This window comes from Hyla sarda, unplaced genomic scaffold, assembly GCF_029499605.1.
Source record: "Hyla sarda isolate aHylSar1 unplaced genomic scaffold, aHylSar1.hap1 scaffold_537, whole genome shotgun sequence".
Lineage (NCBI taxonomy): Eukaryota > Metazoa > Chordata > Amphibia > Anura > Hylidae > Hyla > Hyla sarda.
The window spans coordinates 51,980-77,301 of NW_026610548.1; the positions used below are offsets into that span (position 1 = coordinate 51,980).

The window sequence follows — 25,322 nt, forward strand, 5'->3', positions numbered from 1 at the left end:
TCGGCGGAGAAATATATATATATATATATATATATATATATATATATATATATACGCGCACACACACACATATATATAAACGTATTCTCCGTTGAGATATTGCAGCCGCTGCTGTGTCCAGGCCCAGGAGCCTTAGCACTGTGCTGTGATGTCACTCAATACCACTGACATCACTAGGTGTAAACAACATCTCTCCTTTGCTGTGTATGTGACTATGGAGCTGTTTGGTGATGTCGTCTATTATGGCCTTCATAGAAGCAACAGGAGATTGTTGCATCCATCTAGAACCCTCAGAACTACAGTGCTATGATGTCACTCACTTCCACAGGCCTTGCAGAGTGTAAACAACAACAACCCAGCTTTGTTGTGTATGTAACCATAGGGATTTGTGATGTCACCTAGAACCTTCACAGCAGCGACAGCTTTATGAGGAGCATCAGCACTGCTCTGCCTGAGCAGAACCATCACCGCCATAGGTTGTCAAATAACCCGGATTTAACCCACACAGGTAAGTCCAATGGGGTGCAGGCATGTCCTCTATGCTTACAGCTTCCCGTGGGTGTTGGTTTGATACCGTTTGGGGACAGCCAAGGAGGCATCTGCAGGCAACAAAGGTAGGTGTGTGCTTGTGTGTGTGTTTCCTATGCAGATCCTAAGCCCAGTGTCACATGCAAGTAGGAGGAGTAAGAAGGGTTCCTGGCAAATCCGGGTTATGGATTGCATTTAAAAAGGCCCCGTGGGAGTGCAATGAGCCCCTGTCTTGCTGCTTAGCAATAATGGTATGGGTTTAGGTTCTGCTGTGTGTACTGGTGGTTGACTGCCCCCCAGCCCAGAGTGTGCATGGAAAATTGTCTGGCAGCCTCCCTGACAGCAAGCAGTGATAGTGCCCATGAAGGGCACCTTGTTGGGCCCGCCCCTTTCACGGTTATCGCTTCTCGGCCTTTTGGCTAAGATCAAGTGTAGTATCTGTTCTTATCAGTTTAATATCTGATACGTCCCCTATCTGGGGACCATATATTAAATGGATTTTTGAGAACGGGGGCCGATTTCGAAGCTTGCTTCCGTCGCCCTATGCATTGACCCGATATGGCAGTATCTTCGGGTACAGTGCACCACCCCCTTACAGGGTTAAAAAGAAAGATTCCTACTTTCATTGCTACCTGCTTGCTGGCTAGCCAGCTAGCCAGCCCTGTGGGCCTTGCTGCTGCTGCAGCCAAAAAACAAAAGGTGGTGCTGCTGCTGCTTCTGCTGCTTCTGCTTCTGCTTGTGTCTGGCCGCTGTTGGAGCGTCCAGGCACAGGACTTCTGCTGCTGCTGACTAAATGGCCTCCTTAATTGGATCATTTGAGTAGCCAGCACACCTGTGCAGGTAGGGCATGACATGATAGGCAGCTGCCTTGATAGCGGGTGGGTGCTGAATGTTCCTAATTGACAAAATAAGATTAATGCTTATGAAGAAATATAAAATCTCATCCCTTCCCCAATATCGCGCCACACCCCTACCCCTTAATTCCCTGGTTGAACTTGATGGACATATGTCTTTTTTCGACCGTACTAACTATGTAACTATGTAACATAACATGGGGGGGGGGGGGGGGGGTCTCCTGGCTGTTCACACAGGTGTGTCATTGCTGTACATTGACCATGCATTGCTTCTGTGGTATTGCAAAGGCAAAGACAAATGCTTCCAGCCATCCATTGCACTAATGGATTGGTCATCAGCTGGCTGTCTATGTCCCGCATCAATATAGACCAAAGTACAGAGGGTTAGGCTATGCTATTGTGCACCTACCTGATGCATCAGAAGGTGCGAGGCCCTTGCTAAATTCTGTGCACAGACTTTGAGATCTATACTTTAGACTGTATCTAAACCTGCTCCAACATGGACTGACATTCTGGCCTACTTTCAGCCGATGCGACTTGTCTGTCGCTGAACAGTCGCTTTTTATGTATTCAGCACCTATGTATAATGTTGTAAAAATGCTCTAGAAGCTAAAGTCGCAGAAATGTCACACATATTTGGCCTGCAACTTTCTGTGCGACAAATTCAGACAGGAAAAATCAGTATAAATCCTTAGAAAATTATCCCCCAGTGTCTCCATCTGCTGGCGGTATTGAATAAGCATTGCTGCACTGATGGGGTATGCATTAGACGAAAAAAAAGAAGAAAAAGAAGAATAATACGCCCAGAAAAGAGGCGAAAAGGAGAAAAACGTAAAAAAACGTGAAAAAAAAGTAAGAGGAAGAGAAGGGAAAAAAAGGTGGAAATGGGTTTAAAAGTGATTTCGGCGGAGAAATATATATATATATATATATATATATATATATATATATATATATATACGCGCACACACACACATATATATAAACGTATTCTCCGTTGAGATATTGCAGCCGCTGCTGTGTCCAGGCCCAGGAGCCTTAGCACTGTGCTGTGATGTCACTCAATACCACTGACATCACTAGGTGTAAACAACATCTCTCCTTTGCTGTGTATGTGACTATGGAGCTGTTTGGTGATGTCGTCTATTATGGCCTTCATAGAAGCAACAGGAGATTGTTGCATCCATCTAGAACCCTCAGAACTACAGTGCTATGATGTCACTCACTTCCACAGGCCTTGCAGAGTGTAAACAACAACAACCCAGCTTTGTTGTGTATGTAACCATAGGGATTTGTGATGTCACCTAGAACCTTCACAGCAGCGACAGCTTTATGAGGAGCATCAGCACTGCTCTGCCTGAGCAGAACCATCACCGCCATAGGTTGTCAAATAACCCGGATTTAACCCACACAGGTAAGTCCAATGGGGTGCAGGCATGTCCTCTATGCTTACAGCTTCCCGTGGGTGTTGGTTTGATACCGTTTGGGGACAGCCAAGGAGGCATCTGCAGGCAACAAAGGTAGGTGTGTGCTTGTGTGTGTGTTTCCTATGCAGATCCTAAGCCCAGTGTCACATGCAAGTAGGAGGAGTAAGAAGGGTTCCTGGCAAATCCGGGTTATGGATTGCATTTAAAAAGGCCCCGTGGGAGTGCAATGGGCCCCTGTCTTGCTGCTTAGCAATAATGGTATGGGTTTAGGTTCTGCTGTGTGTACTGGTGGTTGACTGCCCCCCAGCCCAGAGTGTGCATGGAAAATTGTCTGGCAGCCTCCCTGACAGCAAGCAGTGATAGTGCCCATGAAGGGCACCTTGTTGGGCCCGCCCCTTTCACGGTTATCGCTTCTCGGCCTTTTGGCTAAGATCAAGTGTAGTATCTGTTCTTATCAGTTTAATATCTGATACGTCCCCTATCTGGGGACCATATATTAAATGGATTTTTGAGAACGGGGGCCGATTTCGAAGCTTGCTTCCGTCGCCCTATGCATTGACCCGATATGGCAGTATCTTCGGGTACAGTGCACCACCCCCTTACAGGGTTAAAAAGAAAGATTCCTACTTTCATTGCTACCTGCTTGCTGGCTAGCCAGCTAGCCAGCCCTGTGGGCCTTGCTGCTGCTGCTGCAGCCAAAAAACAAAAGGTGGTGCTGCTGCTGCTTCTGCTGCTTCTGCTTCTGCTTGTGTCTGGCCGCTGTTGGAGCGTCCAGGCACAGGACTTCTGCTGCTGCTGACTAAATGGCCTCCTTAATTGGATCATTTGAGTAGCCAGCACACCTGTGCAGGTAGGGCATGACATGATAGGCAGCTGCCTTGATAGCGGGTGGGTGCTGAATGTTCCTAATTGACAAAATAAGATTAATGCTTATGAAGAAATATAAAATCTCATCCCTTCCCCAATATCGCGCCACACCCCTACCCCTTAATTCCCTGGTTGAACTTGATGGACATATGTCTTTTTTCGACCGTACTAACTATGTAACTATGTAACATAACATGGGGGGGGGGGGGGGGGGGTCTCCTGGCTGTTCACACAGGTGTGTCATTGCTGTACATTGACCATGCATTGCTTCTGTGGTATTGCAAAGGCAAAGACAAATGCTTCCAGCCATCCATTGCACTAATGGATTGGTCATCAGCTGGCTGTCTATGTCCCGCATCAATATAGACCAAAGTACAGAGGGTTAGGCTATGCTATTGTGCACCTACCTGATGCATCAGAAGGTGCGAGGCCCTTGCTAAATTCTGTGCACAGACTTTGAGATCTATACTTTAGACTGTATCTAAACCTGCTCCAACATGGACTGACATTCTGGCCTACTTTCAGCCGATGCGACTTGTCTGTCGCTGAACAGTCGCTTTTTATGTATTCAGCACCTATGTATAATGTTGTAAAAATGCTCTAGAAGCTAAAGTCGCAGAAATGTCACACATATTTGGCCTGCAACTTTCTGTGCGACAAATTCGACAGGAAAAATCAGTATAAATCCTTAGAAAATTATCCCCCAGTGTCTCCATCTGCTGGCGGTATTGAATAAGCATTGCTGCACTGATGGGGTATGCATTAGACGAAAAAAAAGAAGAAAAAGAAGAATAATACGCCCAGAAAAGAGGCGAAAAGGAGAAAAACGTAAAAAAACGTGAAAAAAAAGTAAGAGGAAGAGAAGGGAAAAAAAGGTGGAAATGGGTTTAAAAGTGATTTCGGCGGAGAAATATATATATATATATATATATATATATATATATACGCGCACACACACACATATATATAAACGTATTCTCCGTTGAGATATTGCAGCCGCTGCTGTGTCCAGGCCCAGGAGCCTTAGCACTGTGCTGTGATGTCACTCAATACCACTGACATCACTAGGTGTAAACAACATCTCTCCTTTGCTGTGTATGTGACTATGGAGCTGTTTGGTGATGTCGTCTATTATGGCCTTCATAGAAGCAACAGGAGATTGTTGCATCCATCTAGAACCCTCAGAACTACAGTGCTATGATGTCACTCACTTCCACAGGCCTTGCAGAGTGTAAACAACAACAACCCAGCTTTGTTGTGTATGTAACCATAGGGATTTGTGATGTCACCTAGAACCTTCACAGCAGCGACAGCTTTATGAGGAGCATCAGCACTGCTCTGCCTGAGCAGAACCATCACCGCCATAGGTTGTCAAATAACCCGGATTTAACCCACACAGGTAAGTCCAATGGGGTGCAGGCATGTCCTCTATGCTTACAGCTTCCCGTGGGTGTTGGTTTGATACCGTTTGGGGACAGCCAAGGAGGCATCTGCAGGCAACAAAGGTAGGTGTGTGCTTGTGTGTGTGTTTCCTATGCAGATCCTAAGCCCAGTGTCACATGCAAGTAGGAGGAGTAAGAAGGGTTCCTGGCAAATCCGGGTTATGGATTGCATTTAAAAAGGCCCCGTGGGAGTGCAATGGGCCCCTGTCTTGCTGCTTAGCAATAATGGTATGGGTTTAGGTTCTGCTGTGTGTACTGGTGGTTGACTGCCCCCCAGCCCAGAGTGTGCATGGAAAATTGTCTGGCAGCCTCCCTGACAGCAAGCAGTGATAGTGCCCATGAAGGGCACCTTGTTGGGCCCGCCCCTTTCACGGTTATCGCTTCTCGGCCTTTTGGCTAAGATCAAGTGTAGTATCTGTTCTTATCAGTTTAATATCTGATACGTCCCCTATCTGGGGACCATATATTAAATGGATTTTTGAGAACGGGGGCCGATTTCGAAGCTTGCTTCCGTCGCCCTATGCATTGACCCGATATGGCAGTATCTTCGGGTACAGTGCACCACCCCCTTACAGGGTTAAAAAGAAAGATTCCTACTTTCATTGCTACCTGCTTGCTGGCTAGCCAGCTAGCCAGCCCTGTGGGCCTTGCTGCTGCTGCAGCCAAAAAACAAAAGGTGGTGCTGCTGCTGCTTCTGCTGCTTCTGCTTCTGCTTGTGTCTGGCCGCTGTTGGAGCGTCCAGGCACAGGACTTCTGCTGCTGCTGACTAAATGGCCTCCTTAATTGGATCATTTGAGTAGCCAGCACACCTGTGCAGGTAGGGCATGACATGATAGGCAGCTGCCTTGATAGCGGGTGGGTGCTGAATGTTCCTAATTGACAAAATAAGATTAATGCTTATGAAGAAATATAAAATCTCATCCCTTCCCCAATATCGCGCCACACCCCTACCCCTTAATTCCCTGGTTGAACTTGATGGACATATGTCTTTTTTCGACCGTACTAACTATGTAACTATGTAACATAACATGGGGGGGGGGGGGGGGGTCTCCTGGCTGTTCACACAGGTGTGTCATTGCTGTACATTGACCATGCATTGCTTCTGTGGTATTGCAAAGGCAAAGACAAATGCTTCCAGCCATCCATTGCACTAATGGATTGGTCATCAGCTGGCTGTCTATGTCCCGCATCAATATAGACCAAAGTACAGAGGGTTAGGCTATGCTATTGTGCACCTACCTGATGCATCAGAAGGTGCGAGGCCCTTGCTAAATTCTGTGCACAGACTTTGAGATCTATACTTTAGACTGTATCTAAACCTGCTCCAACATGGACTGACATTCTGGCCTACTTTCAGCCGATGCGACTTGTCTGTCGCTGAACAGTCGCTTTTTATGTATTCAGCACCTATGTATAATGTTGTAAAAATGCTCTAGAAGCTAAAGTCGCAGAAATGTCACACATATTTGGCCTGCAACTTTCTGTGCGACAAATTCAGACAGGAAAAATCAGTATAAATCCTTAGAAAATTATCCCCCAGTGTCTCCATCTGCTGGCGGTATTGAATAAGCATTGCTGCACTGATGGGGTATGCATTAGACGAAAAAAAAGAAGAAAAAGAAGAATAATACGCCCAGAAAAGAGGCGAAAAGGAGAAAAACGTAAAAAAACGTGAAAAAAAAGTAAGAGGAAGAGAAGGGAAAAAAAGGTGGAAATGGGTTTAAAAGTGATTTCGGCGGAGAATATATATATATATATATATATATATATATATATATATATATATATATATATATATACGCGCACACACACACATATATATAAACGTATTCTCCGTTGAGATATTGCAGCCGCTGCTGTGTCCAGGCCCAGGAGCCTTAGCACTGTGCTGTGATGTCACTCAATACCACTGACATCACTAGGTGTAAACAACATCTCTCCTTTGCTGTGTATGTGACTATGGAGCTGTTTGGTGATGTCGTCTATTATGGCCTTCATAGAAGCAACAGGAGATTGTTGCATCCATCTAGAACCCTCAGAACTACAGTGCTATGATGTCACTCACTTCCACAGGCCTTGCAGAGTGTAAACAACAACAACCCAGCTTTGTTGTGTATGTAACCATAGGGATTTGTGATGTCACCTAGAACCTTCACAGCAGCGACAGCTTTATGAGGAGCATCAGCACTGCTCTGCCTGAGCAGAACCATCACCGCCATAGGTTGTCAAATAACCCGGATTTAACCCACACAGGTAAGTCCAATGGGGTGCAGGCATGTCCTCTATGCTTACAGCTTCCCGTGGGTGTTGGTTTGATACCGTTTGGGGACAGCCAAGGAGGCATCTGCAGGCAACAAAGGTAGGTGTGTGCTTGTGTGTGTGTTTCCTATGCAGATCCTAAGCCCAGTGTCACATGCAAGTAGGAGGAGTAAGAAGGGTTCCTGGCAAATCCGGGTTATGGATTGCATTTAAAAAGGCCCCGTGGGAGTGCAATGGGCCCCTGTCTTGCTGCTTAGCAATAATGGTATGGGTTTAGGTTCTGCTGTGTGTACTGGTGGTTGACTGCCCCCCAGCCCAGAGTGTGCATGGAAAATTGTCTGGCAGCCTCCCTGACAGCAAGCAGTGATAGTGCCCATGAAGGGCACCTTGTTGGGCCCGCCCCTTTCACGGTTATCGCTTCTCGGCCTTTTGGCTAAGATCAAGTGTAGTATCTGTTCTTATCAGTTTAATATCTGATACGTCCCCTATCTGGGGACCATATATTAAATGGATTTTTGAGAACGGGGGCCGATTTCGAAGCTTGCTTCCGTCGCCCTATGCATTGACCCGATATGGCAGTATCTTCGGGTACAGTGCACCACCCCCTTACAGGGTTAAAAAGAAAGATTCCTACTTTCATTGCTACCTGCTTGCTGGCTAGCCAGCCCTGTGGGCCTTGCTGCTGCTGCTGCAGCCAAAAAACAAAAGGTGGTGCTGCTGCTGCTTCTGCTGCTTCTGCTTCTGCTTGTGTCTGGCCGCTGTTGGAGCGTCCAGGCACAGGACTTCTGCTGCTGCTGACTAAATGGCCTCCTTAATTGGATCATTTGAGTAGCCAGCACACCTGTGCAGGTAGGGCATGACATGATAGGCAGCTGCCTTGATAGCGGGTGGGTGCTGAATGTTCCTAATTGACAAAATAAGATTAATGCTTATGAAGAAATATAAAATCTCATCCCTTCCCCAATATCGCGCCACACCCCTACCCCTTAATTCCCTGGTTGAACTTGATGGACATATGTCTTTTTTCGACCGTACTAACTATGTAACTATGTAACATAACATGGGGGGGGGGGGGTCTCCTGGCTGTTCACACAGGTGTGTCATTGCTGTACATTGACCATGCATTGCTTCTGTGGTATTGCAAAGGCAAAGACAAATGCTTCCAGCCATCCATTGCACTAATGGATTGGTCATCAGCTGGCTGTCTATGTCCCGCATCAATATAGACCAAAGTACAGAGGGTTAGGCTATGCTATTGTGCACCTACCTGATGCATCAGAAGGTGCGAGGCCCTTGCTAAATTCTGTGCACAGACTTTGAGATCTATACTTTAGACTGTATCTAAACCTGCTCCAACATGGACTGACATTCTGGCCTACTTTCAGCCGATGCGACTTGTCTGTCGCTGAACAGTCGCTTTTTATGTATTCAGCACCTATGTATAATGTTGTAAAAATGCTCTAGAAGCTAAAGTCGCAGAAATGTCACACATATTTGGCCTGCAACTTTCTGTGCGACAAATTCAGACAGGAAAAATCAGTATAAATCCTTAGAAAATTATCCCCCAGTGTCTCCATCTGCTGGCGGTATTGAATAAGCATTGCTGCACTGATGGGGTATGCATTAGACGAAAAAAAAGAAGAAAAAGAAGAATAATACGCCCAGAAAAGAGGCGAAAAGGAGAAAAACGTAAAAAAACGTGAAAAAAAAAGTAAGAGGAAGAGAAGGGAAAAAAAGGTGGAAATGGGTTTAAAAGTGATTTCGGCGGAGATATATATATATATATATATATATATATATATATATATATACGCGCACACACACACATATATATAAACGTATTCTCCGTTGAGATATTGCAGCCGCTGCTGTGTCCAGGCCCAGGAGCCTTAGCACTGTGCTGTGATGTCACTCAATACCACTGACATCACTAGGTGTAAACAACATCTCTCCTTTGCTGTGTATGTGACTATGGAGCTGTTTGGTGATGTCGTCTATTATGGCCTTCATAGAAGCAACAGGAGATTGTTGCATCCATCTAGAACCCTCAGAACTACAGTGCTATGATGTCACTCACTTCCACAGGCCTTGCAGAGTGTAAACAACAACAACCCAGCTTTGTTGTGTATGTAACCATAGGGATTTGTGATGTCACCTAGAACCTTCACAGCAGCGACAGCTTTATGAGGAGCATCAGCACTGCTCTGCCTGAGCAGAACCATCACCGCCATAGGTTGTCAAATAACCCGGATTTAACCCACACAGGTAAGTCCAATGGGGTGCAGGCATGTCCTCTATGCTTACAGCTTCCCGTGGGTGTTGGTTTGATACCGTTTGGGGACAGCCAAGGAGGCATCTGCAGGCAACAAAGGTAGGTGTGTGCTTGTGTGTGTGTTTCCTATGCAGATCCTAAGCCCAGTGTCACATGCAAGTAGGAGGAGTAAGAAGGGTTCCTGGCAAATCCGGGTTATGGATTGCATTTAAAAAGGCCCCGTGGGAGTGCAATGAGCCCCTGTCTTGCTGCTTAGCAATAATGGTATGGGTTTAGGTTCTGCTGTGTGTACTGGTGGTTGACTGCCCCCCAGCCCAGAGTGTGCATGGAAAATTGTCTGGCAGCCTCCCTGACAGCAAGCAGTGATAGTGCCCATGAAGGGCACCTTGTTGGGCCCGCCCCTTTCACGGTTATCGCTTCTCGGCCTTTTGGCTAAGATCAAGTGTAGTATCTGTTCTTATCAGTTTAATATCTGATACGTCCCCTATCTGGGGACCATATATTAAATGGATTTTTGAGAACGGGGGCCGATTTCGAAGCTTGCTTCCGTCGCCCTATGCATTGACCCGATATGGCAGTATCTTCGGGTACAGTGCACCACCCCCTTACAGGGTTAAAAAGAAAGATTCCTACTTTCATTGCTACCTGCTTGCTGGCTAGCCAGCTAGCCAGCCCTGTGGGCCTTGCTGCTGCTGCAGCCAAAAAACAAAAGGTGGTGCTGCTGCTGCTTCTGCTGCTTCTGCTTCTGCTTGTGTCTGGCCGCTGTTGGAGCGTCCAGGCACAGGACTTCTGCTGCTGCTGACTAAATGGCCTCCTTAATTGGATCATTTGAGTAGCCAGCACACCTGTGCAGGTAGGGCATGACATGATAGGCAGCTGCCTTGATAGCGGGTGGGTGCTGAATGTTCCTAATTGACAAAATAAGATTAATGCTTATGAAGAAATATAAAATCTCATCCCTTCCCCAATATCGCGCCACACCCCTACCCCTTAATTCCCTGGTTGAACTTGATGGACATATGTCTTTTTTCGACCGTACTAACTATGTAACTATGTAACATAACATGGGGGGGGGGGGGGGGGGTCTCCTGGCTGTTCACACAGGTGTGTCATTGCTGTACATTGACCATGCATTGCTTCTGTGGTATTGCAAAGGCAAAGACAAATGCTTCCAGCCATCCATTGCACTAATGGATTGGTCATCAGCTGGCTGTCTATGTCCCGCATCAATATAGACCAAAGTACAGAGGGTTAGGCTATGCTATTGTGCACCTACCTGATGCATCAGAAGGTGCGAGGCCCTTGCTAAATTCTGTGCACAGACTTTGAGATCTATACTTTAGACTGTATCTAAACCTGCTCCAACATGGACTGACATTCTGGCCTACTTTCAGCCGATGCGACTTGTCTGTCGCTGAACAGTCGCTTTTTATGTATTCAGCACCTATGTATAATGTTGTAAAAATGCTCTAGAAGCTAAAGTCGCAGAAATGTCACACATATTTGGCCTGCAACTTTCTGTGCGACAAATTCAGACAGGAAAAATCAGTATAAATCCTTAGAAAATTATCCCCCAGTGTCTCCATCTGCTGGCGGTATTGAATAAGCATTGCTGCACTGATGGGGTATGCATTAGACGAAAAAAAAGAAGAAAAAGAAGAATAATACGCCCAGAAAAGAGGCGAAAAGGAGAAAAACGTAAAAAAACGTGAAAAAAAAGTAAGAGGAAGAGAAGGGAAAAAAAGGTGGAAATGGGTTTAAAAGTGATTTCGGCGGAGAAATATATATATATATATATATATATATATATATATATATATATATACGCGCACACACACACATATATATAAACGTATTCTCCGTTGAGATATTGCAGCCGCTGCTGTGTCCAGGCCCAGGAGCCTTAGCACTGTGCTGTGATGTCACTCAATACCACTGACATCACTAGGTGTAAACAACATCTCTCCTTTGCTGTGTATGTGACTATGGAGCTGTTTGGTGATGTCGTCTATTATGGCCTTCATAGAAGCAACAGGAGATTGTTGCATCCATCTAGAACCCTCAGAACTACAGTGCTATGATGTCACTCACTTCCACAGGCCTTGCAGAGTGTAAACAACAACAACCCAGCTTTGTTGTGTATGTAACCATAGGGATTTGTGATGTCACCTAGAACCTTCACAGCAGCGACAGCTTTATGAGGAGCATCAGCACTGCTCTGCCTGAGCAGAACCATCACCGCCATAGGTTGTCAAATAACCCGGATTTAACCCACACAGGTAAGTCCAATGGGGTGCAGGCATGTCCTCTATGCTTACAGCTTCCCGTGGGTGTTGGTTTGATACCGTTTGGGGACAGCCAAGGAGGCATCTGCAGGCAACAAAGGTAGGTGTGTGCTTGTGTGTGTGTTTCCTATGCAGATCCTAAGCCCAGTGTCACATGCAAGTAGGAGGAGTAAGAAGGGTTCCTGGCAAATCCGGGTTATGGATTGCATTTAAAAAGGCCCCGTGGGAGTGCAATGGGCCCCTGTCTTGCTGCTTAGCAATAATGGTATGGGTTTAGGTTCTGCTGTGTGTACTGGTGGTTGACTGCCCCCCAGCCCAGAGTGTGCATGGAAAATTGTCTGGCAGCCTCCCTGACAGCAAGCAGTGATAGTGCCCATGAAGGGCACCTTGTTGGGCCCGCCCCTTTCACGGTTATCGCTTCTCGGCCTTTTGGCTAAGATCAAGTGTAGTATCTGTTCTTATCAGTTTAATATCTGATACGTCCCCTATCTGGGGACCATATATTAAATGGATTTTTGAGAACGGGGGCCGATTTCGAAGCTTGCTTCCGTCGCCCTATGCATTGACCCGATATGGCAGTATCTTCGGGTACAGTGCACCACCCCCTTACAGGGTTAAAAAGAAAGATTCCTACTTTCATTGCTACCTGCTTGCTGGCTAGCCAGCTAGCCAGCCCTGTGGGCCTTGCTGCTGCTGCTGCAGCCAAAAAACAAAAGGTGGTGCTGCTGCTGCTTCTGCTGCTTCTGCTTCTGCTTGTGTCTGGCCGCTGTTGGAGCGTCCAGGCACAGGACTTCTGCTGCTGCTGACTAAATGGCCTCCTTAATTGGATCATTTGAGTAGCCAGCACACCTGTGCAGGTAGGGCATGACATGATAGGCAGCTGCCTTGATAGCGGGTGGGTGCTGAATGTTCCTAATTGACAAAATAAGATTAATGCTTATGAAGAAATATAAAATCTCATCCCTTCCCCAATATCGCGCCACACCCCTACCCCTTAATTCCCTGGTTGAACTTGATGGACATATGTCTTTTTTCGACCGTACTAACTATGTAACTATGTAACATAACATGGGGGGGGGGGGGGGGGGTCTCCTGGCTGTTCACACAGGTGTGTCATTGCTGTACATTGACCATGCATTGCTTCTGTGGTATTGCAAAGGCAAAGACAAATGCTTCCAGCCATCCATTGCACTAATGGATTGGTCATCAGCTGGCTGTCTATGTCCCGCATCAATATAGACCAAAGTACAGAGGGTTAGGCTATGCTATTGTGCACCTACCTGATGCATCAGAAGGTGCGAGGCCCTTGCTAAATTCTGTGCACAGACTTTGAGATCTATACTTTAGACTGTATCTAAACCTGCTCCAACATGGACTGACATTCTGGCCTACTTTCAGCCGATGCGACTTGTCTGTCGCTGAACAGTCGCTTTTTATGTATTCAGCACCTATGTATAATGTTGTAAAAATGCTCTAGAAGCTAAAGTCGCAGAAATGTCACACATATTTGGCCTGCAACTTTCTGTGCGACAAATTCAGACAGGAAAAATCAGTATAAATCCTTAGAAAATTATCCCCCAGTGTCTCCATCTGCTGGCGGTATTGAATAAGCATTGCTGCACTGATGGGGTATGCATTAGACGAAAAAAAAGAAGAAAAAGAAGAATAATACGCCCAGAAAAGAGGCGAAAAGGAGAAAAACGTAAAAAAACGTGAAAAAAAAGTAAGAGGAAGAGAAGGGAAAAAAAGGTGGAAATGGGTTTAAAAGTGATTTCGGCGGAGAAATATATATATATATATATATATATATATATATATATATATATATATACGCGCACACACACACATATATATAAACGTATTCTCCGTTGAGATATTGCAGCCGCTGCTGTGTCCAGGCCCAGGAGCCTTAGCACTGTGCTGTGATGTCACTCAATACCACTGACATCACTAGGTGTAAACAACATCTCTCCTTTGCTGTGTATGTGACTATGGAGCTGTTTGGTGATGTCGTCTATTATGGCCTTCATAGAAGCAACAGGAGATTGTTGCATCCATCTAGAACCCTCAGAACTACAGTGCTATGATGTCACTCACTTCCACAGGCCTTGCAGAGTGTAAACAACAACAACCCAGCTTTGTTGTGTATGTAACCATAGGGATTTGTGATGTCACCTAGAACCTTCACAGCAGCGACAGCTTTATGAGGAGCATCAGCACTGCTCTGCCTGAGCAGAACCATCACCGCCATAGGTTGTCAAATAACCCGGATTTAACCCACACAGGTAAGTCCAATGGGGTGCAGGCATGTCCTCTATGCTTACAGCTTCCCGTGGGTGTTGGTTTGATACCGTTTGGGGACAGCCAAGGAGGCATCTGCAGGCAACAAAGGTAGGTGTGTGCTTGTGTGTGTGTTTCCTATGCAGATCCTAAGCCCAGTGTCACATGCAAGTAGGAGGAGTAAGAAGGGTTCCTGGCAAATCCGGGTTATGGATTGCATTTAAAAAGGCCCCGTGGGAGTGCAATGGGCCCCTGTCTTGCTGCTTAGCAATAATGGTATGGGTTTAGGTTCTGCTGTGTGTACTGGTGGTTGACTGCCCCCCAGCCCAGAGTGTGCATGGAAAATTGTCTGGCAGCCTCCCTGACAGCAAGCAGTGATAGTGCCCATGAAGGGCACCTTGTTGGGCCCGCCCCTTTCACGGTTATCGCTTCTCGGCCTTTTGGCTAAGATCAAGTGTAGTATCTGTTCTTATCAGTTTAATATCTGATACGTCCCCTATCTGGGGACCATATATTAAATGGATTTTTGAGAACGGGGGCCGATTTCGAAGCTTGCTTCCGTCGCCCTATGCATTGACCCGATATGGCAGTATCTTCGGGTACAGTGCACCACCCCCTTACAGGGTTAAAAAGAAAGATTCCTACTTTCATTGCTACCTGCTTGCTGGCTAGCCAGCTAGCCAGCCCTGTGGGCCTTGCTGCTGCTGCTGCAGCCAAAAAACAAAAGGTGGTGCTGCTGCTGCTTCTGCTGCTTCTGCTTCTGCTTGTGTCTGGCCGCTGTTGGAGCGTCCAGGCACAGGACTTCTGCTGCTGCTGACTAAATGGCCTCCTTAATTGGATCATTTGAGTAGCCAGCACACCTGTGCAGGTAGGGCATGACATGATAGGCAGCTGCCTTGATAGCGGGTGGGTGCTGAATGTTCCTAATTGACAAAATAAGATTAATGCTTATGAAGAAATATAAAATCTCATCCCTTCCCCAATATCGCGCCACACCCCTACCCCTTAATTCCCTGGTTGAACTTGATGGATATATGTCTTTTTTCGACCGTACTAACTATGTAACTATGTAACATAACATGGGGGGGGGGGGGGTCTCCTGGCTGTTCACACAGGTGTGTCATTGCTGTACATTGACCATGCATTGCTTCTGTGGTATTGCAAAGGCAAAGACAAATGCTTCCAGCCATCCATTGCACTAATGGATTGGTCATCAGCTGGCTGTCTATGTCCCGCATCAATATAGACCAAAGTACAGAGGGTTAGGCTATGCTATTGTGCACCTACCTGATGCATCAGAAGGTGCGAGGCCCTTGCTAAATTCTGTGCACAGACTTTGAGATCTATACTTTAGACTGTATCTAAACCTGCTCCAACATGGACTGACATTCTGGCCTACTTTCAGCCGATGCGACTTGTCTGTCGCTGAACAGTCGCTTTTTATGTATTCAGCACCTATGTATAATGTTGTAAAAATGCTCTAGAAGCTAAAGTCGCAGAAATGTCACACATATTTGGCCTGCAACTTTCTGTGCGACAAATTCAGACAGGAAAAATCAGTATAAATCCTTAGAAAATTATCCCCCAGTGTCTCCATCTGCTGGCGGTATTGAATAAGCATTGCTGCACTGATGGGGTATGCATTAGACGAAAAAAAAGAAGAAAAAGAAGAATAATACGCCCAGAAAAGAGGCGAAAAGGAGAAAAACGTAAAAAAACGTGAAAAAAAAGTAAGAGGAAGAGAAGGGAAAAAAAGGTGGAAATGGGTTTAAAAGTGATTTTGGCGGAGAAATATATATATATATATATATATATATATATATATATATATATACGCGCACACACACACATATATATAAACGTATTCTCCGTTGAGATATTGCAGCCGCTGCTGTGTCCAGGCCCAGGAGCCTTAGCACTGTGCTGTGATGTCACTCAATACCACTGACATCACTAGGTGTAAACAACATCTCTCCTTTGCTGTGTATGTGACTATGGAGCTGTTTGGTGATGTCGTCTATTATGGCCTTCATAGAAGCAACAGGAGATTGTTGCATCCATCTAGAACCCTCAGAACTACAGTGCTATGATGTCACTCACTTCCACAGGCCTTGCAGAGTGTAAACAACAACAACCCAGCTTTGTTGTGTATGTAACCATAGGGATTTGTGATGTCACCTAGAACCTTCACAGCAGCGACAGCTTTATGAGGAGCATCAGCACTGCTCTGCCTGAGCAGAACCATCACCGCCATAGGTTGTCAAATAACCCGGATTTAACCCACACAGGTAAGTCCAATGGGGTGCAGGCATGTCCTCTATGCTTACAGCTTCCCGTGGGTGTTGGTTTGATACCGTTTGGGGACAGCCAAGGAGGCATCTGCAGGCAACAAAGGTAGGTGTGTGCTTGTGTGTGTGTTTCCTATGCAGATCCTAAGCCCAGTGTCACATGCAAGTAGGAGGAGTAAGAAGGGTTCCTGGCAAATCCGGGTTATGGATTGCATTTAAAAAGGCCCCGTGGGAGTGCAATGGGCCCCTGTCTTGCTGCTTAGCAATAATGGTATGGGTTTAGGTTCTGCTGTGTGTACTGGTGGTTGACTGCCCCCCAGCCCAGAGTGTGCATGGAAAATTGTCTGGCAGCCTCCCTGACAGCAAGCAGTGATAGTGCCCATGAAGGGCACCTTGTTGGGCCCGCCCCTTTCACGGTTATCGCTTCTCGGCCTTTTGGCTAAGATCAAGTGTAGTATCTGTTCTTATCAGTTTAATATCTGATACGTCCCCTATCTGGGGACCATATATTAAATGGATTTTTGAGAACGGGGGCCGATTTCGAAGCTTGCTTCCGTCGCCCTATGCATTGACCCGATATGGCAGTATCTTCGGGTACAGTGCACCACCCCCTTACAGGGTTAAAAAGAAAGATTCCTACTTTCATTGCTACCTGCTTGCTGGCTAGTCAGCTAGCCAGCCCTGTGGGCCTTGCTGCTGCTGCAGCCAAAAAACAAAAGGTGGTGCTGCTGCTGCTTCTGCTGCTTCTGCTTCTGCTTGTGTCTGGCCGCTGTTGGAGCGTCCAGGCACAGGACTTCTGCTGCTGCTGACTAAATGGCCTCCTTAATTGGATCATTTGAGTAGCCAGCACACCTGTGCAGGTAGGGCATGACATGATAGGCAGCTGCCTTGATAGCGGGTGGGTGCTGAATGTTCCTAATTGACAAAATAAGATTAATGCTTATGAAGAAATATAAAATCTCATCCCTTCCCCAATATCGCGCCACACCCCTACCCCTTAATTCCCTGGTTGAACTTGATGGACATATGTCTTTTTTCGACCGTACTAACTATGTAACTATGTAACATAACATGGGGGGGGGGGGGGGTCTCCTGGCTGTTCACACAGGTGTGTCATTGCTGTACATTGACCATGCATTGCTTCTGTGGTATTGCAAAGGCAAAGACAAATGCTTCCAGCCATCCATTGCACTAATGGATTGGTCATCAGCTGGCTGTCTATGTCCCGCATCAATATAGACCAAAGTACAGAGGGTTAGGCTATGCTATTGTGCACCTACCTGATGCATCAGAAGGTGCGAGGCCCTTGCTAAATTCTGTGCACAGACTTTGAGATCTATACTTTAGACTGTATCTAAACCTGCTCCAACATGGACTGACATTCTGGCCTACTTTCAGCCGATGCGACTTGTCTGTCGCTGAACAGTCGCTTTTTATGTATTCAGCACCTATGTATAATGTTGTAAAAATGCTCTAGAAGCTAAAGTCGCAGAAATGTCACACATATTTGGCCTGCAACTTTCTGTGCGACAAATTCAGACAGGAAAAATCAGTATAAATCCTTAGAAAATTATCCCCCAGTGTCTCCATCTGCTGGCGGTATTGAATAAGCATTGCTGCACTGATGGGGTATGCATTAGACGAAAAAAAAGAAGAAAAAGAAGAATAATACGCCCAGAAAAGAGGCGAAAAGGAGAAAAACGTAAAAAAACGTGAAAAAAAAGTAAGAGGAAGAGAAGGGAAAAAAAGGTGGAAATGGGTTTAAAAGTGATTTCGGCGGAGAAATATATATATATATATATATATATATATACGCGCACACACACACATATATATAAACGTATTCTCCGTTGAGATATTGCAGCCGCTGCTGTGTCCAGGCCCAGGAGCCTTAGCACTGTGCTGTGATGTCACTCAATACCACTGACATCACTAGGTGTAAACAACATCTCTCCTTTGCTGTGTATGTGACTATGGAGCTGTTTGGTGATGTCGTCTATTATGGCCTTCATAGAAGCAACAGGAGATTGTTGCATCCATCTAGAACCCTCAGAACTACAGTGCTATGATGTCACTCACTTCCACAGGCCTTGCAGAGTGTAAACAACAACAACCCAGCTTTGTTGTGTATGTAACCATAGGGATTTGTGATGTCACCTAGAACCTTCACAGCAGCGACAGCTTTATGAGGAGCATCAGCACTGCTCTGCCTGAGCAGAACCATCACCGCCATAGGTTGTCAAATAACCCGGATTTAACCCACACAGGTAAGTCCAATGGGGTGCAGGCATGTCCTCTATGCTTACAGCTTCCCGTGGGTGTTGGTTTGATACCGTTTGGGGACAGCCAAGGAGGCATCTGCAGGCAACAAAGGTAGGTGTGTGCTTGTGTGTGTGTTTCCTATGCAGATCCTAAGCCCAGTGTCACATGCAAGTAGGAGGAGTAAGAAGGGTTCCTGGCAAATCCGGGTTATGGATTGCATTTAAAAAGGCCCCGTGGGAGTGCAATGGGCCCCTGTCTTGCTGCTTAGCAATAATGGTATGGGTTTAGGTTCTGCTGTGTGTACTGGTGGTTGACTGCCCCCCAGCCCAGAGTGTGCATGGAAAATTGTCTGGCAGCCTCCCTGACAGCAAGCAGTGATAGTGCCCATGAAGGGCACCTTGTTGGGCCCGCCCCTTTCACGGTTATCGCTTCTCGGCCTTTTGGCTAAGATCAAGTGTAGTATCTGTTCTTATCAGTTTAATATCTGATACGTCCCCTATCTGGGGACCATATATTAAATGGATTTTTGAGAACGGGGGCCGATTTCGAAGCTTGCTTCCGTCGCCCTATGCATTGACCCGATATGGCAGTATCTTCGGGTACAGTGCACCACCCCCTTACAGGGTTAAAAAGAAAGATTCCTACTTTCATTGCTACCTGCTTGCTGGCTAGCCAGCTAGCCAGCCCTGTGGGCCTTGCTGCTGCTGCAGCCAAAAAACAAAAGGTGGTGCTGCTGCTGCTTCTGCTGCTTCTGCTTCTGCTTGTGTCTGGCCGCTGTTGGAGCGTCCAGGCACAGGACTTCTGCTGCTGCTGACTAAATGGCCTCCTTAATTGGATCATTTGAGTAGCCAGCACACCTGTGCAGGTAGGGCATGACATGATAGGCAGCTGCCTTGATAGCGGGTGGGTGCTGAATGTTCCTAATTGACAAAATAAGATTAATGCTTATGAAGAAATATAAAATCTCATCCCTTCCCCAATATCGCGCCACACCCCTACCCCTTAATTCCCTGGTTGAACTTGATGGACATATGTCTTTTTTCGACCGTACTAACTATGTAACTAACTATGTAACATAACATGGGGGGGGGGGGGGGGGTCTCCTGGCTGTTCACACAGGTGTGTCATTGCTGTACATTGACCATGCATTGCTTCTGTGGTATTGCAAAGGCAAAGACAAATGCTTCCAACCATCCATTGCACTAATGGATTGGTCATCAGCTGGCTGTCTATGTCCCGCATCAATATAGACCAAAGTACAGAGGGTTAGGCTATGCTATTGTGCACCTACCTGATGCATCAGAAGGTGCGAGGCCCTTGCTAAATTCTGTGCACAGACTTTGAGATCTATACTTTAGACTGTATCTAAACCTGCTCCAACATGGACTGACATTCTGGCCTACTTTCAGCCGATGCGACTTGTCTGTCGCTGAACAGTCGCTTTTTATGTATTCAGCACCTATGTATAATGTTGTAAAAATGCTCTAGAAGCTAAAGTCGCAGAAATGTCACACATATTTGGCCTGCAACTTTCTGTGCGACAAATTCAGACAGGAAAAATCAGTATAAATCCTTAGAAAATTATCCCCCAGTGTCTCCATCTGCTGGCGGTATTGAATAAGCATTGCTGCACTGATGGGGTATGCATTAGACGAAAAAAAAGAAGAAAAAGAAGAATAATACGCCCAGAAAAGAGGCGAAAAGGAGAAAAACGTAAAAAAACGTGAAAAAAAAGTAAGAGGAAGAGAAGGGAAAAAAAGGTGGAAATGGGTTTAAAAGTGATTTCGGCGGAGAAATATATATATATATATATATATATATATATATATATACGCGCACACACACACATATATATAAACGTATTCTCCGTTGAGATATTGCAGCCGCTGCTGTGTCCAGGCCCAGGAGCCTTAGCACTGTGCTGTGATGTCACTCAATACCACTGACATCACTAGGTGTAAACAACATCTCTCCTTTGCTGTGTATGTGACTATGGAGCTGTTTGGTGATGTCGTCTATTATGGCCTTCATAGAAGCAACAGGAGATTGTTGCATCCATCTAGAACCCTCAGAACTACAGTGCTATGATGTCACTCACTTCCACAGGCCTTGCAGAGTGTAAACAACAACAACCCAGCTTTGTTGTGTATGTAACCATAGGGATTTGTGATGTCACCTAGAACCTTCACAGCAGCGACAGCTTTATGAGGAGCATCAGCACTGCTCTGCCTGAGCAGAACCATCACCGCCATAGGTTGTCAAATAACCCGGATTTAACCCACACAGGTAAGTCCAATGGGGTGCAGGCATGTCCTCTATGCTTACAGCTTCCCGTGGGTGTTGGTTTGATACCGTTTGGGGACAGCCAAGGAGGCATCTGCAGGCAACAAAGGTAGGTGTGTGCTTGTGTGTGTGTTTCCTATGCAGATCCTAAGCCCAGTGTCACATGCAAGTAGGAGGAGTAAGAAGGGTTCCTGGCAAATCCGGGTTATGGATTGCATTTAAAAAGGCCCCGTGGGAGTGCAATGGGCCCCTGTCTTGCTGCTTAGCAATAATGGTATGGGTTTAGGTTCTGCTGTGTGTACTGGTGGTTGACTGCCCCCCAGCCCAGAGTGTGCATGGAAAATTGTCTGGCAGCCTCCCTGACAGCAAGCAGTGATAGTGCCCATGAAGGGCACCTTGTTGGGCCCGCCCCTTTCACGGTTATCGCTTCTCGGCCTTTTGGCTAAGATCAAGTGTAGTATCTGTTCTTATCAGTTTAATATCTGATACGTCCCCTATCTGGGGACCATATATTAAATGGATTTTTGAGAACGGGGGCCGATTTCGAAGCTTGCTTCCGTCGCCCTATGCATTGACCCGATATGGCAGTATCTTCGGGTACAGTGCACCACCCCCTTACAGGGTTAAAAAGAAAGATTCCTACTTTCATTGCTACCTGCTTGCTGGCTAGTCAGCTAGCCAGCCCTGTGGGCCTTGCTGCTGCTGCAGCCAAAAAACAAAAGGTGGTGCTGCTGCTGCTTCTGCTGCTTCTGCTTCTGCTTGTGTCTGGCCGCTGTTGGAGCGTCCAGGCACAGGACTTCTGCTGCTGCTGACTAAATGGCCTCCTTAATTGGATCATTTGAGTAGCCAGCACACCTGTGCAGGTAGGGCATGACATGATAGGCAGCTGCCTTGATAGCGGGTGGGTGCTGAATGTTCCTAATTGACAAAATAAGATTAATGCTTATGAAGAAATATAAAATCTCATCCCTTCCCCAATATCGCGCCACACCCCTACCCCTTAATTCCCTGGTTGAACTTGATGGACATATGTCTTTTTTCGACCGTACTAACTATGTAACTATGTAACATAACATGGGGGGGGGGGGGGTCTCCTGGCTGTTCACACAGGTGTGTCATTGCTGTACATTGACCATGCATTGCTTCTGTGGTATTGCAAAGGCAAAGACAAATGCTTCCAGCCATCCATTGCACTAATGGATTGGTCATCAGCTGGCTGTCTATGTCCCGCATCAATATAGACCAAAGTACAGAGGGTTAGGCTATGCTATTGTGCACCTACCTGATGCATCAGAAGGTGCGAGGCCCTTGCTAAATTCTGTGCACAGACTTTGAGATCTATACTTTAGACTGTATCTAAACCTGCTCCAACATGGACTGACATTCTGGCCTACTTTCAGCCGATGCGACTTGTCTGTCGCTGAACAGTCGCTTTTTATGTATTCAGCACCTATGTATAATGTTGTAAAAATGCTCTAGAAGCTAAAGTCGCAGAAATGTCACACATATTTGGCCTGCAACTTTCTGTGCGACAAATTCAGACAGGAAAAATCAGTATAAATCCTTAGAAAATTATCCCCCAGTGTCTCCATCTGCTGGCGGTATTGAATAAGCATTGCTGCACTGATGGGGTATGCATTAGACGAAAAAAAAGAAGAAAAAGAAGAATAATACGCCCAGAAAAGAGGCGAAAAGGAGAAAAACGTAAAAAAACGTGAAAAAAAAGTAAGAGGAAGAGAAGGGAAAAAAAGGTGGAAATGGGTTTAAAAGTGATTTCGGCGGAGAAATATATATATATATATATATATATATATATACGCGCACACACACACATATATATAAACGTATTCTCCGTTGAGATATTGCAGCCGCTGCTGTGTCCAGGCCCAGGAGCCTTAGCACTGTGCTGTGATGTCACTCAATACCACTGACATCACTAGGTGTAAACAACATCTCTCCTTTGCTGTGTATGTGACTATGGAGCTGTTTGGTGATGTCGTCTATTATGGCCTTCATAGAAGCAACAGGAGATTGTTGCATCCATCTAGAACCCTCAGAACTACAGTGCTATGATGTCACTCACTTCCACAGGCCTTGCAGAGTGTAAACAACAACAACCCAGCTTTGTTGTGTATGTAACCATAGGGATTTGTGATGTCACCTAGAACCTTCACAGCAGCGACAGCTTTATGAGGAGCATCAGCACTGCTCTGCCTGAGCAGAACCATCACCGCCATAGGTTGTCAAATAACCCGGATTTAACCCACACAGGTAAGTCCAATGGGGTGCAGGCATGTCCTCTATGCTTACAGCTTCCCGTGGGTGTTGGTTTGATACCGTTTGGGGACAGCCAAGGAGGCATCTGCAGGCAACAAAGGTAGGTGTGTGCTTGTGTGTGTGTTTCCTATGCAGATCCTAAGCCCAGTGTCACATGCAAGTAGGAGGAGTAAGAAGGGTTCCTGGCAAATCCGGGTTATGGATTGCATTTAAAAAGGCCCCGTGGGAGTGCAATGGGCCCCTGTCTTGCTGCTTAGCAATAATGGTATGGGTTTAGGTTCTGCTGTGTGTACTGGTGGTTGACTGCCCCCCAGCCCAGAGTGTGCATGGAAAATTGTCTGGCAGCCTCCCTGACAGCAAGCAGTGATAGTGCCCATGAAGGGCACCTTGTTGGGCCCGCCCCTTTCACGGTTATCGCTTCTCGGCCTTTTGGCTAAGATCAAGTGTAGTATCTGTTCTTATCAGTTTAATATCTGATACGTCCCCTATCTGGGGACCATATATTAAATGGATTTTTGAGAACGGGGGCCGATTTCGAAGCTTGCTTCCGTCGCCCTATGCATTGACCCGATATGGCAGTATCTTCGGGTACAGTGCACCACCCCCTTACAGGGTTAAAAAGAAAGATTCCTACTTTCATTGCTACCTGCTTGCTGGCTAGCCAGCTAGCCAGCCCTGTGGGCCTTGCTGCTGCTGCAGCCAAAAAACAAAAGGTGGTGCTGCTGCTGCTTCTGCTGCTTCTGCTTCTGCTTGTGTCTGGCCGCTGTTGGAGCGTCCAGGCACAGGACTTCTGCTGCTGCTGACTAAATGGCCTCCTTAATTGGATCATTTGAGTAGCCAGCACACCTGTGCAGGTAGGGCATGACATGATAGGCAGCTGCCTTGATAGCGGGTGGGTGCTGAATGTTCCTAATTGACAAAATAAGATTAATGCTTATGAAGAAATATAAAATCTCATCCCTTCCCCAATATCGCGCCACACCCCTACCCCTTAATTCCCTGGTTGAACTTGATGGACATATGTCTTTTTTCGACCGTACTAACTATGTAACTATGTAACATAACATGGGGGGGGGGGGGGGGGTCTCCTGGCTGTTCACACAGGTGTGTCATTGCTGTACATTGACCATGCATTGCTTCTGTGGTATTGCAAAGGCAAAGACAAATGCTTCCAACCATCCATTGCACTAATGGATTGGTCATCAGCTGGCTGTCTATGTCCCGCATCAATATAGACCAAAGTACAGAGGGTTAGGCTATGCTATTGTGCACCTACCTGATGCATCAGAAGGTGCGAGGCCCTTGCTAAATTCTGTGCACAGACTTTGAGATCTATACTTTAGACTGTATCTAAACCTGCTCCAACATGGACTGACATTCTGGCCTACTTTCAGCCGATGCGACTTGTCTGTCGCTGAACAGTCGCTTTTTATGTATTCAGCACCTATGTATAATGTTGTAAAAATGCTCTAGAAGCTAAAGTCGCAGAAATGTCACACATATTTGGCCTGCAACTTTCTGTGCGACAAATTCAGACAGGAAAAATCAGTATAAATCCTTAGAAAATTATCCCCCAGTGTCTCCATCTGCTGGCGGTATTGAATAAGCATTGCTGCACTGATGGGGTATGCATTAGACGAAAAAAAAGAAGAAAAAGAAGAATAATACGCCCAGAAAAGAGGCGAAAAGGAGAAAAACGTAAAAAAACGTGAAAAAAAAGTAAGAGGAAGAGAAGGGAAAAAAAGGTGGAAATGGGTTTAAAAGTGATTTCGGCGGAGAAATATATATATATATATATATATATATATATATATATATATACGCGCACACACACACATATATATAAACGTATTCTCCGTTGAGATATTGCAGCCGCTGCTGTGTCCAGGCCCAGGAGCCTTAGCACTGTGCTGTGATGTCACTCAATACCACTGACATCACTAGGTGTAAACAACATCTCTCCTTTGCTGTGTATGTGACTATGGAGCTGTTTGGTGA

The 25,322-nt window shown here is 46.1% G+C and overlaps 11 non-coding genes across 11 annotated transcripts; all 11 read left to right on the forward strand.

Annotated features, from left to right (window-relative positions):
• The first annotated feature begins 927 nt into the window (after positions 1 to 927).
• On the forward strand, positions 928 to 1,118 carry LOC130339207 (U2 spliceosomal RNA). The gene has a single exon (XR_008879617.1). It is a non-coding gene; the product is annotated as a U2 spliceosomal RNA (small nuclear RNA).
• Positions 1,119 to 3,215: 2,097 nt separating this feature from the next.
• Positions 3,216 to 3,406, forward strand: LOC130339209 (U2 spliceosomal RNA). Its single transcript, XR_008879619.1, has one exon. It is a non-coding gene; the product is annotated as a U2 spliceosomal RNA (small nuclear RNA).
• A 2,088-nt stretch (positions 3,407 to 5,494) lies between these two features.
• LOC130339211 (U2 spliceosomal RNA) lies at positions 5,495 to 5,685 on the forward strand. The gene has a single exon (XR_008879620.1). It is a non-coding gene; the product is annotated as a U2 spliceosomal RNA (small nuclear RNA).
• A 2,105-nt stretch (positions 5,686 to 7,790) lies between these two features.
• Positions 7,791 to 7,981, forward strand: LOC130339212 (U2 spliceosomal RNA). The gene has a single exon (XR_008879621.1). It is a non-coding gene; the product is annotated as a U2 spliceosomal RNA (small nuclear RNA).
• Positions 7,982 to 10,061: 2,080 nt separating this feature from the next.
• LOC130339213 (U2 spliceosomal RNA) lies at positions 10,062 to 10,252 on the forward strand. Its single transcript, XR_008879622.1, has one exon. It is a non-coding gene; the product is annotated as a U2 spliceosomal RNA (small nuclear RNA).
• A 2,095-nt stretch (positions 10,253 to 12,347) lies between these two features.
• On the forward strand, positions 12,348 to 12,538 carry LOC130339214 (U2 spliceosomal RNA). The gene has a single exon (XR_008879623.1). It is a non-coding gene; the product is annotated as a U2 spliceosomal RNA (small nuclear RNA).
• A 2,100-nt stretch (positions 12,539 to 14,638) lies between these two features.
• Positions 14,639 to 14,829, forward strand: LOC130339215 (U2 spliceosomal RNA). Its single transcript, XR_008879624.1, has one exon. It is a non-coding gene; the product is annotated as a U2 spliceosomal RNA (small nuclear RNA).
• A 2,092-nt stretch (positions 14,830 to 16,921) lies between these two features.
• On the forward strand, positions 16,922 to 17,112 carry LOC130339216 (U2 spliceosomal RNA). Its single transcript, XR_008879625.1, has one exon. It is a non-coding gene; the product is annotated as a U2 spliceosomal RNA (small nuclear RNA).
• Positions 17,113 to 19,188: 2,076 nt separating this feature from the next.
• On the forward strand, positions 19,189 to 19,379 carry LOC130339217 (U2 spliceosomal RNA). The gene has a single exon (XR_008879626.1). It is a non-coding gene; the product is annotated as a U2 spliceosomal RNA (small nuclear RNA).
• Positions 19,380 to 21,469: 2,090 nt separating this feature from the next.
• On the forward strand, positions 21,470 to 21,660 carry LOC130339218 (U2 spliceosomal RNA). The gene has a single exon (XR_008879627.1). It is a non-coding gene; the product is annotated as a U2 spliceosomal RNA (small nuclear RNA).
• A 2,077-nt stretch (positions 21,661 to 23,737) lies between these two features.
• LOC130339219 (U2 spliceosomal RNA) lies at positions 23,738 to 23,928 on the forward strand. Its single transcript, XR_008879628.1, has one exon. It is a non-coding gene; the product is annotated as a U2 spliceosomal RNA (small nuclear RNA).
• The last annotated feature ends 1,394 nt before the right edge of the window (positions 23,929 to 25,322 follow it).